Source organism: Pseudophryne corroboree, chromosome 5 (genome assembly GCF_028390025.1).
Source record: "Pseudophryne corroboree isolate aPseCor3 chromosome 5, aPseCor3.hap2, whole genome shotgun sequence".
NCBI classification, from domain to species: Eukaryota; Metazoa; Chordata; class Amphibia; order Anura; family Myobatrachidae; genus Pseudophryne; species Pseudophryne corroboree.
Genome location: NC_086448.1, coordinates 536,535,459 through 536,553,033, shown reverse-complemented (window position 1 = coordinate 536,553,033; position 17,575 = coordinate 536,535,459). Strand labels below are relative to the sequence as shown.

Genomic DNA, 17,575 nt, shown 5'->3' with positions numbered 1-17,575 from the left:
AATGTAACAAAGCAATGAGGAAGGCTAGTCAGATGCTTTGCTGCAATGGGAGAGGAATCAGCAGCAGAAAGAAAGAAGTAATAATGCCACTGTATAGGTCATTGGTACGGCCTCATCTAGAATACTGTGTTCATTTCTGGAGGCCATATCTTCAAAAGGATATTAATACATTAGAGACAGTACAAAGAATAAGAATTTACTCACCGGTAATTCTATTTCTCGTAGTCCGTAGTGGATGCTGGGAACTCCGTAAGGACCATGGGGAATAGACGGGCTCCGCAGGAGACTGGGCACTCTAAAAGAAAGATTAGGTACCATCTGGTGTGCACTGGCTCCTCCCTCTATGCCCCTCCTCCAGACCTCAGTTAAGGAAACTGTGCCCGGAAGAGCTGACACAACAAGGAAAGGATTTGGAATCCAGGGTAAGACTCATACCAGCCACACCAATCACACCGTACAACTTGTGATAACCATACCCAGTTAACAGTATGAACAACAACTGAGCCTCAGTAACAGATGGCTCATAACAATAACCCTTTAGTTAAGCAATAACTATATACATGTATTGCAGAGAGTCCGCACTTGGGACGGGTGCCCAGCATCCACTACGGACTACGAGAAATAGAATTACCGGTGAGTAAATTCTTATTTTCTCTGACGTCCTAGTGGATGCTGGGAACTCCGTAAGGACCATGGGGATTATACCAAAGCTCCCAAACGGGCGGGAGAGTGCGGATGACTCTGCAGCACCGAATGAGCAAAGGCAAGGTCCTCCTCAGCCAGGGTATCAAACTTGTAGAACTTAGCAAATGTGTTTGAACCCGACCAAGTAGCAGCTCAGCAAAGCTGTAAAGCCGAGACCCCTCGGGCAGCCGCCCAAGAAGAGCCCACCTTCCTTGTGGAATGGGCTTTTACTGATTTTGGATGCGGCAATCCTGCCGCAGATTGAGCTTGCTGAATCGTGTTACAGATCCAGCGCGCAATAGTTTGCTTTGAAGCAGGAGCACCCAGCTTGTTGGGTGCATGCAGGATAAACAGCGAGTCAGTTTTCCTGACTCCAGCCGTCCTGGCTACATAGATTTTCAAAGCCCTGACTACATCTAGTAACTTGGAGTCCTCCAAGTCCCGAGTAGCCGCAGGCACCACAATAGGTTGGTTCAAATGAAACGCTGATACCACCTTAGGGAGAAATAGGGGACGAGTCCACAATTCTGCCCTGTCTATATGGAAGATCAGATAAGGGCTTTTACATGACAAAGCCGCCAATTCTGACACACGCCTAGCCGAAGCTAAGGCCAATAGCATGACCACTTTCCACGTGAGATATTTTAGCTCCACGGTCTTAAGTGGCTCAAACCAGTGGGATTTCAGGAAATCCAACACAACGTTAAGATCCCAAGGTGCCACTGGAGGCACAAAAGGGGGCTGAATATGCAGCACTCCCTTAACAAACGTCTGAACTTCAGGCAGGGAAGCCAGTTCTTTTTGAAAGAAAATAGATAGGGCCGAAATCTGGACCTTTATGGATCCTAATTTTATGCCCATAGTCACTCCTGACTGTAGGAAGTGCAGGAATCGACCCAGCTGGAATTCCTCTATAGGGGCCTTCCTGGCCTCACACCAAGCAACATATTTTCGCCATATACGGTGATAATGTTGTGCTGTCACGTCTTTCCTAGCCTTTATCAGCGTAGGAATCACTTCATCTGGAATGCCCTTTTCCGTTAGGATCCGGCGTTCAACCGCCATGCCGTCAAACGCAGCCGCGGTAAGTCTTGGAACAGACAGGGCCCCTGCTGTAACAGGTCCTGTCTGAGAGGCAGAGGCCATGGATCCTCTGAGATCATTTCTTGCAGTTCTGGGTACCAAGTTCTTCTTGGCCAATCCGGAACGATGAGTATAGTTCTTACTCCTCTCTTTCTTACTATCCTCAGTACCTTGGGTATGAGAGGAAGAGGAGGGAACACATAAACCGACTGGTACACCCACGGTGTCACTAGTGCGTCCACAGCTATCGCCTGAGGGTCCCTTGACCTGGCGCAATATTTTTTTAGCTTTTTGTTGAGGCGGGACGCCATCATGTCCACTTGTGGCCGTTCCCAACGGTTTACAATCTGCGTGAAGACTTCTGGATGAAGTCCCCACTCTCCCGGGTGGAGGTCGTGCCTGCTGAGGAAGTCTGCTTCCCAGTTGTCCACTCCCGGAATGAACACTGCTGACAGTGCTAGCACGTGATTTTCCACCCATCGGAGAATCCTTGTGGCTTCTGCCATCGCCATCCTGCTTCTTGTGCCGCCCTGGCGGTTTACATGGGCGACCGCCGTGATGTTGTCTGATTGAATCAGCACTGGTTGGTTTTGAAGCAGGGGCTCTGCTTGACTCAGGGCGTTGTAAATGGCCCTTAGTTCCAGTATATTTATGTGTAGTGAAGTCTCCTGACTTGACCACTGTCCTTGGAAGTTCCTTCCCTGAGTGACTGCCCCCCATCCTCGGAGGCTTGCGTCCGTGGTCACCAGGACCCAGTCCTGTATGCCGAATCTGCGGCCCTCGAGAAGATGAGCACTCTGCAGCCACCACAGCAGAGACACCCTGGCCCTTGGGGACAGGGTGATCAACCGATGCATCTGAAGATGCGATCCGGACCATTTGTCTAACAGATCCCACTGAAAGATCCTTGCATGGAACCTGCCGAAGGGAATTGCTTCGTAAGAAGCCACCATCTTTCCCAGGACTCGCGTGCAGTGATGCACCGACACCTGTTTTGGTTTCAGGAGGTCCCTGACCAGAGATGACAATTCCTGGGCCTTCTCCACCGGGAGAAACACCTTCTTCTGTTCAGTGTCCAGAATCATGCCCAGGAAGAGCAGACGCGTCGCAGGAATCAGCTGCGACTTTGGGATATTCAGAATCCAGCCGTGCTGTTGCAACACTTCCCGAGAGAGTGCTACGCTGACTAACAACTGCTCTCTGGACCTCGCCTTTATAAGGAGATCGTCCAAGTATGGGATAATTATAACTCCCTTCTTCCGAAGGAGTATCATCATTTCGGCCATTACCTTGGTAAATACTCTCGGTGCCGTGGACAGACCAAACGGCAACGTCTGGAATTGGTAATGACAATCCTGTACCACAAACCTGAGGTACTCCTGGTGAGGTGAGTAAATGGGGACATGCAAGTAAGCATCCTTGATGTCCAGCGACACCATAAAATCCCCCTCTTCCAGGCTTGCAATAACCGCCCTGAGCGATTCCATTTTGAACTTGAACTTCCTTATATAAGTGTTCAAGGATTTTAAATTCAGAATGGGTCTCACCGAACCATCTGGTTTCGGTACCACAAACATTGTGGAATAGTAACCCCGTCCCTGTTGAAGGAGGGGAACCTTGATTATCACCTGCTGGAGGTACAGCTTGTGAATTGCCGCCAGTACTACCTCCCTTTCCCTGGGAGCAGCTGGCAAGGCTGATTTGAGGTAACGGCGAGGGGGAGTCGCCTCGAACTCCAGCTTGTATCCCTGAGATACAATTTGTACAGCCCAGAGATCCACTTGTGAGCAAACCCACTGGTTGCTGAAGTTTCGGAGATGCGCCCCCACCGCACCCGGCTCCGCCTGTGGAGCCCCAGCGTCATGCGGTGGACTTAGAGGAAGCGGGGGAGGATTTTTGTTCCTGGGAACTGGCTGCCTGGTGCAGCTTCTTTCCTCTACCCCTGCCTCTGGGCAGAAAAGATGCGCCTCTGATCCGCTTGCCTTTCTGAGGCCGAAAGGACTGTACATGATAATACGGTGCTTTCTTAGGCTGTGAGGGAACCTAAGGTAAAAAAGTTGACTTCCCGGCTGTTGCCGTGGATACGAGGTCCGAGAGACCGTCCCCAAACAATTCCTCACCCTTATAAGGCAAAACCTCCATGTGTCTTTTAGAATCAGCATCACCTGTCCACTGCCGAGTCCATAATACTCTCCTGGCAGAAATGGACATTGCATTAATTCTAGATGCCAGCAGGCAAATGTCCCTCTGTGCATCCCGCATATATAAGACGACGTCTTTTATATGTTCTATGGTTAGCAAAATAGTATCCCTGTCGAGGGAATCAATGTTGTCTGACAGGGAATCAGACCATGCGGCTGCAGCACTGCACATCCATGCTGAAGCAATAGCAGGTCTCGGTATAGTACCTGAGTGTGTATACACAGACTTCAGGATAGCTTCCTGCTTTCTATCCGCAGGCTCCTTTAAGGCGGCCGTATCCTGAGACGGCAGTGCCACCTTTTTTGATAAGCGTGTGAGCGCCTTGTCCACCCTAGGGGATGTTTCCCAACGTAACCTGTCCGTTGGCGGGAAAGGGTACGCCATCAGTAACCTCTTAGAAATCACTAGTTTCTTATCGGGGGAACTCCACGCTTCCTCACACAATTCATTTAATTCATCAGATGGGGGAAAAGTCACTGGCTGCTTTTTCTCCCCAAACATAATACCCTTCTTGGTAGTAACTGGGTTAATATCAGAAATGTGCAATACATTTTTCATTGCAGTAATCATGCATCAGATGGCTTTTGTAGACTGTGCATTTGTCTCATCCTCATCTACACTGGAGTCAGACTCCGTGTCGACATCTGTGTCTACCATCTGAGCTAGCGGGCGTTTATGAGCCCCTGATGGCCTCTGAGACGCCTGGGCAGGCGCGGGCTGAGATCCCGGCTGTCCCAAGGCTGCTGCGTCATCGAACCTTTTATGTAAGGAGTTGACACTGTCTGTTAAGACCTTCCACATATCCATCCAATCCGGTGTCGGCCCCGTCGGGGGCGACACCACACTAATCTGCCCTTGCTCCGCCTCCACGTAACCCTCCTCATCAAACATGTTGACACAGCCGTACCGACACACCGCACACACACAGGGAATGCTCTGACTGAGGACAGGACCCCACAAAGTCCTTTGGGGAGACAGAGAGAGAGTATGCCAGCACACACCACAGTGCTATATAACACAGGGATTTACACTATAATGAGTGATTTTTCCCAATAGCTGCTTATTATCTTAATTTGCGCCTAAATTTATGTGCCCCCCCCCCCCCTCTCTTTTTTTACCCTTCTTGTACAGGATACTGCAGGGGAGAGCCTGGGGAGCGTCCTTCCAGCGGAGCTGTGAAGAGAAAATGGCGCTGGTGTGCTGAGGAAGAAGGCCCCGCCCCCTCAGCGGCGGGCTTCTCCCGCGTTTTGTATATCTTAATGGCGGGGGTTTTTGCACATATACAGTTTTCCAGACTGTATTATGTGCATAATGTGCCAAAAGGTATTCTTATTGCTGCCCAGGGCGCCCCTCCCCAGCGCCCTGCACCCATCAGTGACCGGAGTGTGTGGTGTGCAGTGGGAGCAATGGCGCACAGCTGCAGTGCTGTGCGCTACCTTAATGAAGACCGGAGTCTTCTGCCGCCGATTTCATCTTCTTCTTCTGTCTTCTGGCTCTGCAAGGGGGACGGCGGCGCGGCTCTGGGAACGGACGATCGAGGTCAGGCCCTGTGTTCGAACCCTCTGGAGCTAATGGTGTCCAGTAGCCTAAGAAGCACAAGCTAGCTGCACGCAGGTAGGTTTGCTTCTCTCCCCTCAGTCCCACGTAGCAGTGAGTCTGTTGCCAGCAGATCTCACTGAAAATAAAAAACCTAACAAATACTTTCTTTCTAGCAAGCTCAGGAGAGCCCACTAGGAGCACCCAGCTCTGGCCGGGCACAGATTCTAACTGAGGTCTGGAGGAGGGGCATAGAGGGAGGAGCCAGTGCACACCAGATAGTACCTAATCTTTCTTTTAGAGTGCCCAGTCTCCTGCGGAGCCCGTCTATTCCCCATGGTCCTTACGGAGTTCCCAGCATCCACTAGGACGTCAGAGAAAAGGGCAACGAAAATGGTGCATGGCCTACATCACAAAACATACCCTGAAAGACTAAAAAATCTCAATATGTATAGTTTGGAGTAGAGAAGGAAAAGGGGGGACATGATAGAAACTTTCAAATATATAAAGGGTTTTAACCAAGTCCAGGAGGGAAACATTCTTCAAATGAAGAGAAGCAATAGGACACGAGGACATGCACTGAGACTGGAGGGGGGGGGGGGGGGGAAGGGTCAAGCGAAAATTTGAGGAAAAATTACTTCACAGAAAGGGTAGTGGACAAGTGGAATAGCCTCCCATCAGAGGTGGTAGACACTAAGACAATAGAGCAATTTAAACATGCATGGGATAGACATAAGGATATCCTTACAAATTAATAGGGATCAAATAAGGTTCGAGATAAAAATATGGTAAAAAAAAGGGGCAGACTAGATGGGCCAAGTGGTTCTTATCTGTCGTAAAATTCTATGTTTCTATGTTTAAATTGTTTTGTCTTTAAGGGAATCAAACCTAAGTTCAAGGGTATGCTAGGCATTGACGTTACCAATAGGCCAAGACAGATGTCACTGATTATATTGGTTGGTACTTTTAGATGTCATTGTCAGTGGGTCTGGGACTCCAGGTCGAACACAAAAAGGTCGACACACCTTAGGTCGACACCAATTGGTCGGCACACCTTAGGTCGACATGGACAAAGGTCGACAGGAACAAGGTGGACATGTAAAAAGGTCGACATGAGTTTTTTATGTTTTTTTGGTGTCATTTTCTTAGTAGAGTGACCGGGAACCCCAATTAGTGCACCGCGTCCCCTCGCATGCATGGTGCCTGCGCTCCGCTACCGCTTCGCTCGGCACAGATTACCGTTCCAATCGTAGTCCACGTGGATCGTTAAGTATGAAAAGGTTCCAAAAAAGAAAAAAAATCATGAAAAATCCATGTCGACCTTGTTCCTGTCGACCTTTTGTCCATGTCGACCTAAGGTGTGTCAACCAATTGGCGTTGACCTAAGGTGTGTCGACCTTTTTGTTGTCAACCTGGAGTCCGGATACCATTGTCAGTTGGGTCCCTTCCAGCTGTTTGCTGTTAGCCAAAGGCCCCTTCCAGCAACCAAAGCCAGTATGAGCCATTCATTTACATACTTCAGAAAATGCCATGTTTGTTAGTCATTTAAGAAGTACACCCACGTCTCACAGGGGCGTGGGGGGTGGGGCTGCCTATGAATTCAAAGGAGAATAAAAGTAAAAGTTTCAGGACTTACTGTAACACTTCCTTTAATTAAGGACGGCTCATATTGCTTGAATGAGGTAGAGGAGCTTCAGGGCCTTTGAAATCATCACTTTACTTCAGTACAAGCTTCGGCACAGAAAAAGGTATTTTTACATTAAGCTAACTGTACCTCTTTTTCCCAACTGAAAATGGCAATGGAAAGTACCAACTATTTCAATCACTGACATCACTATATATATATATATATATATATATACATATATATATATATATATTTTTTTTTTTTTTTTTACTTTGCTCTGACTCGCAAAGTAATTTTCAATATCATTTTCAGATGGGCAAAAGTGGCAGTCAGCTCAATGCCAAAAGATCTTTTTCTGTGCTCATACGTACTTGTAGTTACTGTAAGTGATCTCGAGTGTCCCAACCATGGGGGTCATTCCGAGTTAATCGCATGTAGCAACTTTTTGCTGCCCCTGCGATCAACTCGTCGCCACCTATGGGGGAGGGCTTTTTTGCATAGCAAGGCTGTGAACGCTTGTGCAGCCCTGCTATGCAAAAAAAGTTTTGTGTAGAAGTAGACCAGGGTAATAGTTACTTACCCTGTGCGATCGATCCAGCGATGCGTGTCCCGGAATTGACGTCAGGCTTCCGCCCTCCAACCGCCTGGACACGCCTGCGTTCACTGCACCACTCCCAGAAAATGGTCAGTTGACGCCCCGGAATGCCTTCCTCCTGTCAATCTTCTTCCGGTCGCTTCTGCGACCGCTTTCTTAATTCGCGGCATCACTGCCCGGCGATGTCTGTCGCCAGGGCAATGATGCGCCTACACAATGTGGCCACCGCGCATGCACAGTTCCGACCCGATCGCATGGCTACGAAGAAGTGCAGCGTGCGATCGGGTCGGAATGACCCCCCATATACAGTATAAACGGTGCCTGCTTCATGACATAGAAAGATGCACAGTCAGCTATTCCTACAAGCGGACTTTTTTCTGTCCTGCGACTAAGAGATTGTTTCCTAGAGCACCCCTGGAGCCCACTGTTCATTTGTAAGGCATGCTGTCGTGTGTCACTACCGCTCATCACTGCCTAAAGTACAAGGACCATATGCACGGTACAAGTCTAAGGGGCCTATTTATTAACATTATTTTTACTAAAATATTGTGAAAAAGGGTGTTTTCAAGCCCTTTACACATTATTTTAGTATCACCTGAATGTATTAAAGGGCCTTTTGTAGCAGTTTTCAAGAAAAACTGCTCCAAACCCTTTAATTCACTTTTTTTTAGTTAGCCACATCGCATTCCACATACTTATAAAGGGAAATGCGATCTGACCAGATTTACTAAAAAAAAAAATGTGGAAAAATACCGCGGTGTGCCCTCTGATAATCTCACAGCTCAGGCTGACGAGATCACAGGGCAGCACTGCAATAAGCACCCTTTTGCCCAGCTTTCTCTGCCCCTGGCAAAGAAAGCTGAGCGGGACCAGGCTCCAGTGATCAGCTCTGTGTGTCCGATGGACACACAAGCTGATTACAGTGTAAAAAAAAAAGTAAAAAAAACAAAAACTTACTCACCTGTCCAGGGCGCCGGGACCCCCATATGCTGCAATGTGACCCCGGTGCAGTAAAGTGACGCTGCAAAACGGCAGCGCAGGAGAAGGACCCGGCGCCCCGCAGCCTCCTGAAGCAGCGCGGACCAACTCCCTGGACATGTGAGTATATTTTCCTGCTGGGGGGGCCGCGGCACGCGGGGGTAGTCGCGACCGGCAAGGTCGACCAGGCAGCGGGGGCAACGGCAATGTCGGCAGGGGCGATGCATGCGCAGCAGGACAACGGGGTATTTTTTACGAAAAAATACCCCGATGATGCTGCGAAGAGGCATCGCAGGGACAGAGCTTGACCGCAAACTCTGTTCCTGCATGCGATAATTGATACATCCCTGCGATGCGGATGGTGATAAATAGGCCCCTTAGTGTGTAATAAAATAACTGTTGTTGTGGTAAAGGCTTGCAGATGTTAAAAATATATCCACCATAAAATAACATGCTATATTTATAATGTACATTTGAAATGGAAATAAAAAAGCATCTAAAAAAAAAGTTCTTGCACTGCAACCATTATTTGACTTTTTATTGGAGACTTCATGCATTTGCAATGGGGGTTTCAAAAGCAAAACCTGGTGGACAAACACCAGTTATGCACTTGCCGGAGACTCAGTTCTTTATACTGCAACTGCATCCGCCACCCTGTGACCGAAAACGCCTTCCTGCAACCAGGCCCAGGTATGGTATATATAGCGTGACTAGTTTTCCTACTACACGCCATAAGGACGATACATGAGCATGGCTACGTCTGTAACTGTCTATTTTCCAGACCAGCATACCTTAACCTTCTCATCCTCTGATTGTTTACATGTATTTGATCTCTGGCTTTAGATGACTACCTTTTTGGCTCTTGATCCCTGACCACTCTCTGCACTATTCTGCTGTCCCCAAACTCTCACTTTAATTTGAAAATAGAGTGCTTTTGTGGAGCTATTATTTTTTGGGAATTATTTTTCTTTCGTGATACAGGAATTTACAGGTTAATATTTTCTATCACAAAATATCTAAATCTTCACACTAGTCAATTAACTCCAGCAGTGGTGACCACTATTAACCCTGGTACAGAGTATCTGTGAAAAGGTCCAGCAATGGGAATGGTAGGGGTACCACATTTAATATACTTGATTATGTGATTATAATAGGGGATCCTATTTGACCTTTAATTATTGTACAATATGATGTGGCCCCATATGAATTTTAACTTTTGGAACTATTTAATACATACAGTACTGTACATGCTGTTCGATTTTATCAAATTGGTGATTGGTGAGCTTTAACTTTATTATAGTTATATTCCCCCTATTTCACGCAATTTACATTAGTAATAATATGTCACTTGTTATCACAGGCAATATGCTGCACTACATAAAATCATACTCACCTACTCTCCCTGATTATCTGGGGCAGACACCAGAATTTCATATAGCTCTCTTGGACTAGGTAGAGTAGACCTGGATCTATCCCGCTTTACTGGGAATGTAAATTCCAACAATGTGTGCACCCACCGCTGCAGAACTACATGTCTCAGCATGTCCGTGACTGGAAGTCACTGGAGACATGCAGCCCACAGTACACAGACTTTGCCACACAAGCTGCAGGGATAACAGGGGTTAACCAAGCTAGGGGATTATACACTGTTGCCAGTAACAAGCTTCATACCTGCACCTGATTGATTGTTACAAGAGCGGGAATCCCTGGGAATGGAATGTTGCCCTGGATCCAGAAAATAATAAATATACCCTGCACAGAATAGGAAGCTGTGAATTTCAGATTGGCAGTACAGAGAAAGTGTTACTATGAGGTATGGAGAGAGTAAGAGAGGTGTGCCAGAGTGAAGAGAGCAAGCGCAGCTGCCGTGGAAAGTAGAGAGTGCTGTCTAGCTCAAAAGGGATGGCCACAGAGTCAGGGGCCACAGGTCACAGCAGCTCGGCATGTGTGCAGACCTCAGCCAGGAGTGAGCAGCGGGAACGCATGGGGACAGCCATTGGGAGCCGTGACAGTAGCAGCCTGACCCGTGTGGAGGCAGGCCAGCATTAGCAGAGACCCAGAGTGTCTGACTGGCCCAAGCGTACGGGTGAAGAAGCCGCAGGAGGTACTGCAGGGTCAGAGAGTGGGCCCAGCAGCATCCAGAAGAATGGTGGGGTAAGCAAACAGTGCCCTAAGCAAACAGTAAGCAAAACAGTAAGCAAACAGTGCCCAAACAGTGCCCTAGGAGATCACAGTGCCCTGTACACCAGTCAGCCCAAAGTCTGTTTACAGCAACCCCGTCTCTGACAGATAACAGTCAGCAAGGTCCCCCTTACACTAACAGGAATAAGAGTGCCCCAACTAAGTAGAGACTATTCCCTCTATGGTCTGTGAGCCTATGCCAGGGCTAATCACTCGCCACAGTGACTCCACAGACATTTAGAGAGACCAAGGGCATGGAAGTACTAACTTTACCAGGACCTAGTCTACACATTTCCAGTTAAGATGGATCTTTACTACCCAAACTGTAGTGCTAATTGCCCAACACTGATAGTGTTAAAGTGAGCAACACCTTTTGCTATTCAGTAGTACATTTACTACCTTGTTCATTTAAGGGACTGAGTACAGGTCCAAGGGTTTTATGTATATGCATATACATCCCTGCTTACATTGGGATCCTGAACTCTGAGCTCAGGTACCCTGAAACTATCTTCCGGAAACATTGCTACCATGAACTGTGTTAGAATTATATTATACAGTACTTATTGCATGCATATTGATTTTTGCCAATACATTTGAAAATTGTCTCTTTATTGCATAGAGTAATTGAAAGTGCTTTATATCTTGAATAGTTGAGAATATTTAATGGTATCTGATGGAATCACAGATATTAGTAGGAAGTGATTTGTGATGTATATTTAAAGACTATTTATATAGTCAGAATATTGTTGATGTGATTACTGTTGATCTTGACTAATTTTCATAGCAGGTGTCTATATTACCTGATATTGTGTTGGTCCCTTCCTGCGGGCAGTGTTTCTGTTGCTTAGCCTTAACCTCGTTAGTTTAATAAAGCAACCTCACTGAGGTTTTGCATGACATCCCAGAGACTGGTCCAGTACTGTCATCTCTCCATCATCACCCTCGAACCTGTAGCAGAAGCAACTTGGCTGAAGAATTTAATGAGGTTAGTGAAATTTGCATACACTGTGAATTAGCCCTACCAGGGTATTACACGAACAGGATAGGGATAAAGAAAAATATCGACAGAACAAACCATCCCAGCGGGGGAGAGACAGGAAGGTGGACCCAAGTGCAACAGAACATGCACCACAGGAAATACATCACGCACAAGTGAAACAGGATATGTGCCACCCACACCTGCACCACCCGCAATGGTACAGACCAACCAACTTATGATGCCGTACTATGCCAGGGCCCCATGGCTCCCTACCTATAGTGGCAACCCTTACAGTCAAGATGGAAGCATCTTCACAGATTTCAAAAGTAGGATGAAATCGATGTTTACTGTGTATACGCTGAACGACCAAAAACAGGTTGAAATTCTAGTGGGGCAGTTGAAAGGCCCAGCTTGCAGAGAAGTCACCTCATGGCCACCAGATAAAAAGGAAACGATCGATCAAATGATGAAATGGCTGGCTGCCACCTTCAAGACACAAACCGTGTTTGAATAGAAGATGAAGTTCTACGGATGTAGCCAACGTTCTGGAGAGACCTTGCGGGACTACGCACTAAACCTACAAGAGGCGTTACACGCAATAACAGCCAGTGATACACAAAAGATCAGGAACACTGATGAGGCCCTAATTGACAAACTAGTCAAAGGATCTCTGGGAGAGAACACTCAAGCCCAATTGCGACTCCTAAGAAAACAGATGCCAAAATGCTTGTTCTTAGAATTCATAGAGGCAGTTGAAATTGTGGAACCAGGCACTAACCGAAATGTAGGATTCACTGAAATGTCTAAATTCCAAGAGCAATCAAGTCTTTGTGGACTGACGCAAGCCACTGGTAGAAACACAGAGACTGCGAGTCAAGGGGCCCAGACCCCAGCCACAGATCCCATACAGGCAATAAAGAAACAATTGGAAGAATTGACTATGGGAATGGTGGACATAAAGAGGGGAATGCAAGATCAAGCAAGACCATGACATCCTGAACAAACTGAACCAGGATGGTGGTCGAGACAGAGAAGACAACCATCTGATTGGTGGGAGCCGCCGCAAGGAGACCCATCGACCAGTTTGACAGCCAAGAGCAACCTATAGGCAAGCACTGCCAGATAGCCGGCCATGTAGAAAGAAGCTGTAACCGCCCAGAGAATTTAAACTCGACCACCCCAGGGATGAGGGTCAATACTCGGGGAGAACAAGGGGAGTAGATCCAGAGAATGGTGGCCCCAGTATATTGGAAGGTGCCCAACATTCCCGATAGTCATCGATGAAGTTTAAACTCTGGAAATGCTAGACACCGGATCACAAGTAACGACTATCCAGTTGTCTGTCTTTCAACAAATTTGTGGAGATAGCCAACTGTTGTCACCACCACCTATGTGGCTACAACTCATTGCAAGTAATGGTCTGGGAATATTATGTGTAGGCTACTGGGTGGCGGACGTGAAGATAGGAAAAACACTCTTTCTGTGACAGAGATGCCTAGTGACGGAAACCAGATATGTCAAAGTTACACCAATCATACTGGGGAAGAACATCCTCCAAAATTGTCCCAAAGAGTTAGTGTCAACATTGAATGGGGAGCTGACTAAGATAGTGCCAAATAACCAACGGGTTCTACAAAAGACCATCAAAACTCTACAGGGGCACCAAAGATTTGTTCAGAATAACAGAGAAATCAGGAAGGTACGGCTTACAAATGGCAAGCCTGTCAGGTTGCAGCCCAAGTAAGAGACAATCTTGTGGGGGGAAACCCGCTGCTGAACCAGCAGCCGAACTTATGAAGCTTTTATCGAACTTTGCATATCAACCAAACGACATGTAGTGGTGGCCAGTGCACTAGTGACGATGGAGAATGGGCATGTCCCAGTACGCATACTTAACCACCATATCCACATGGTCAAGATATACCAAAGCCAGACTTTAGCGAAACTCCTGTGGACCATGTTCCAAGATGTTGTCCACCCTTCACTGCAGATCGAACAGTAGGTCACAACAGCGGGAGACGGCCGGGAATACGGAGGCATTCCTGAGTGGTGGACGGAGATACAAGTAGGAGACGCCCAGACACCAGAAAGTCAGAAACAGGATGTCCTACAAGTAGTTAAGGAGCATATGGAAGTCTTTAGCCAATGAGCATGTGGAAGCCTTTAGCCAATGAGCAGCTGACCTAGGGGCGGTGGAAGACATACAACACATAATCTTTACCGGAACAACAGCGCCTATCAAAGAAAGACACTGACCGTTAGCACCGACTCTGTACCAGCCTGTCTGGCAGATGTTAGAGGACATGAAAGTTACAGGAATTATCAGAGAGAGCCACAGCCTGTGGGCTGCACACATGGTGCTGGTCCAAAAGAAAGATGGGCATTTTTCGTTTTTGTGTGGATTATCGCAAGTTGAACAACGCCACCCACAAAGACGCATGTCCCCTATTGCAGATTGAAGAATCACTCACTGCACTCAATTCCGCCCGCTACTTCTCCACGTTAGACCTGACCAGCGGTTATTGGCAAATTCTCATGGCTGAAGAAGACAAAGAGAAGACCGCTTTACCACCCCAATGGGGTTTTACGAGTTTTACCGTATGCCCTTTGGGCTATGAATTGCACCAGCTACATTTCAGAGGATAATGGAACATTGTCTTGGACACAGAAATTTCGAAACAGTTTTCCTCTACCTTGATGACATCATAATATTCCCAGGACCTACGCCGAGCATCTCCAGCATTTATGAGAAGTCTTCTGACAGTTGACAAAATACAAGCTAAAGTTGAAACCAGCCAAGTGTCACCTGTTAAAGCCTAAAGTCCAATACTTGGGTCACGTTGTGAGTGTCGAGGGTACAGCTCCAGACCCAGAAAAGGTTGCAGCTGTGTTAGAATGGCCGGTTCCAAAGACAGTCAAAGATATCAGTAGGTTCATGTGATTCGTGGGGTACTATAGGAGGTTTCTTAAGGACTTTACCAAAATAGCTGCTCCCCTGATGGAACAATTACGCGCCATCCCCAAGGATGAGTACAAGAAACCACAGCCCATTGAATGGATGACTGAGCAGCAGACGGCTTTCGATGCCTTGAAGAAGGTTCTCACTGAAGCCTCACTCTTAGCGTATCCCAAATATAACGTCCCCTTCCGCCTGTACACTGATGCCAGTAAATGAGGGCTCAGAGCAGTCCTCACCCAGAAACAGAACAGTCAAGAAGGCGTGATCGCGTATGCCAGCAGGAGTCTTCATAGTACAGAAAGAAATGATGCTAATTATAGCGCCTTCAAACTCGATTTCCTGGCACTGGTGTGGGCAGTGACTGAGAAAATCAAGGATTACCTGGCTGTGACCCCATTCATAGCTGTTACCAATTGCAACCCACTAGCTCACCAGTCGACTGGCCAACTAGGGGCGTTAGAACAGAGATGGGCCTCCAGACTCGCCAACTACAACTACAAGGTGGAATACAGAAGTGGGCGTAGTAACGCTAACATGGATGTGTTATCCTGGTTACCTTGTTCGGATGAAGATCCGATAGAAGATGACAAGTGGGAACAGGTCGAGATACCCAGTTTTGGTCCTCACCCTAAAGTACCTGCGTAGCACACTATAATTGCAGCTGCCTAAGAATATGATGCCACTGAAGAATGGGAAGCGGCAAGTGAATGGGTACAGTAGCAAAAAGAAAGTCTTTGCTTCCGCCAGTTAAAGAGGTGGATAACCAGTCCCTATGGCCCATCTCGTGCGGAGAGGCAGGTGGGTGACCCAGAAGTAACCCAGTGGTGGCGTCAACGTGACCGACTCAAATTACAAGATGGACTGCTGATTCAGCATAGTATTAACCCAAAGACGCACCAGCCAGTTAAGCAAGCAGGGTGGATACGGTTTTGCAGGCTTACCATGATCAGTCTGGTCACTTCGGATGTCAGAAGGCAGAATCCAACATCCAGAGGAGGTTCTACTGGAACAATCTATGTCACAATGTGGAACACTGGGGTAATAATAGCTTAACTTGTGCTACTCACCAACCAGCACCGTCAGAACAGATCGCTCCGCTGCACCCCATCGTCAGTCACCAGCCTCTAGAACTTATCTCGATTGACCATGTAAAGCTGGAGCTAAGTCGGGTGGGATATACCTATGCCATCCTCGCTCGTGTTTTGGATCTGGATTGGTTTTGCCAAAACCACCCTTTTGGGTTTTGGGTTTGGATGTGGATGATTTTTGAAAAAAAAAACACAAAAACAGCTGAAATCACAGAATTTGGGGGTCATTTTGATCCTATGGTGTTATTAACCTCAATAACATTCATTTCCACTCATTTCCAGTCTATTCTGAACACCTCAAACCTCACAATATTGTTTTTAGGCCAAAAGGTTGCACCAAGGTAGCTGGATGACTTTGCTAAGCGACACATGTGCGGCACACACACCTGGCCCATCTAGGAGTGGCACTTCAGTGTCAGACAGGATGGCACTTTAAAAACTAGGCCCCTAACAGCAAATCACGCAAAGAATAAAAAGAGGTGCAATGAGGTAGCTGGATGACTAAGCTAAGCGACACAAGTGTGTGGCACAAACACCTGTCTCATCTAGGAGTGGCACCCAGTCGCTGAATGTCCAAAGTGGCCCGCAATTTTTCGGGCCACCGACAGAATCTTCTGCACGCCCCTGTAATTTTTCAAAAAATTCTGCACCACCAAATTAATTGTATGTGCAAACCATGGGACTTGCTGGAATTTGCCCAGATGTAATGCACGCACAATATTGGTGGACTTATACGGCAGTACCCCATAACTTATATGGCTGCACCACTGGACTGGACTTATATTGCAGTACCCCGGACTTTTATGGCAGTACCCCTGGACTTATACGGCAGTACCCCTGGACTTATACGACTACACCACTGGACTGGACTTATACGGCAGTACCCCTGGACTTCTACGGCAGTACCCCTGGACTTATACGGCAGTACCCCTGAACTTATATGGCTGCTCCATTGGACTGGACTTATACGGCAGTACCACTGGACTTATGCGGCAGTACCCCATGACTTATACAGTCGTACTCCTGGATTTATAAGGCTGCACCACTGGACTGGACTTATACGGCAGTACCCCTGGACTTATACGGCAGTACCACTGGACGTATACGGCAGTACCCCTGGATTTATACGGTAGTACCCCTGAACTTATACGGCTGCACCACTGGACTGGACTTATATGGCAGTACCCCTGGACTTATACGGCAGTACCCCTGAACTTTTATGGCTGCACCACTGGAGTTTACTTATACGGCAGTACCCCTGAACTTATATGGCTGCACCACTCGACTGGACCTATACAGCAGTACCCCTGGACTTATACGGATGTACCACTGGACTGGACTTATACGGCAGTACCCCTGGACTTATACAGCAGTACCCCTGAACTTATACAGCAGTACCCCTGAACTTATATGGCTGCACCACTGGACTGGACTTATACGGCAGTACCCCTGAACTTATACGGCAGTACGCCTGAACTTATATGGCTGCACCACTGGACAGGACTTATACGGCAGTACCCCTGAACTTATACGGCAGTACGCCTGAACTTATATGGCTGCACCACTGGACTGGACTTATATGGCAGTACCCCTGAACTTATATGGCTGCGCTACTGGACAGGACGTAGACTGGTCTGAAGGCGGGGCTTCGGTTGAAATTAGG

General features: G+C 47.5%; 1 protein-coding gene across 3 annotated transcripts in view; it reads right to left on the bottom strand.

Annotated features, from left to right (window-relative positions):
• The window catches only part of PHACTR1 (phosphatase and actin regulator 1), an 806,703-nt gene that overhangs the window by 733,897 nt on the left and 55,231 nt on the right, over positions 1 to 17,575 (bottom strand). The gene's annotated exons all lie outside the window — the stretch shown is intronic.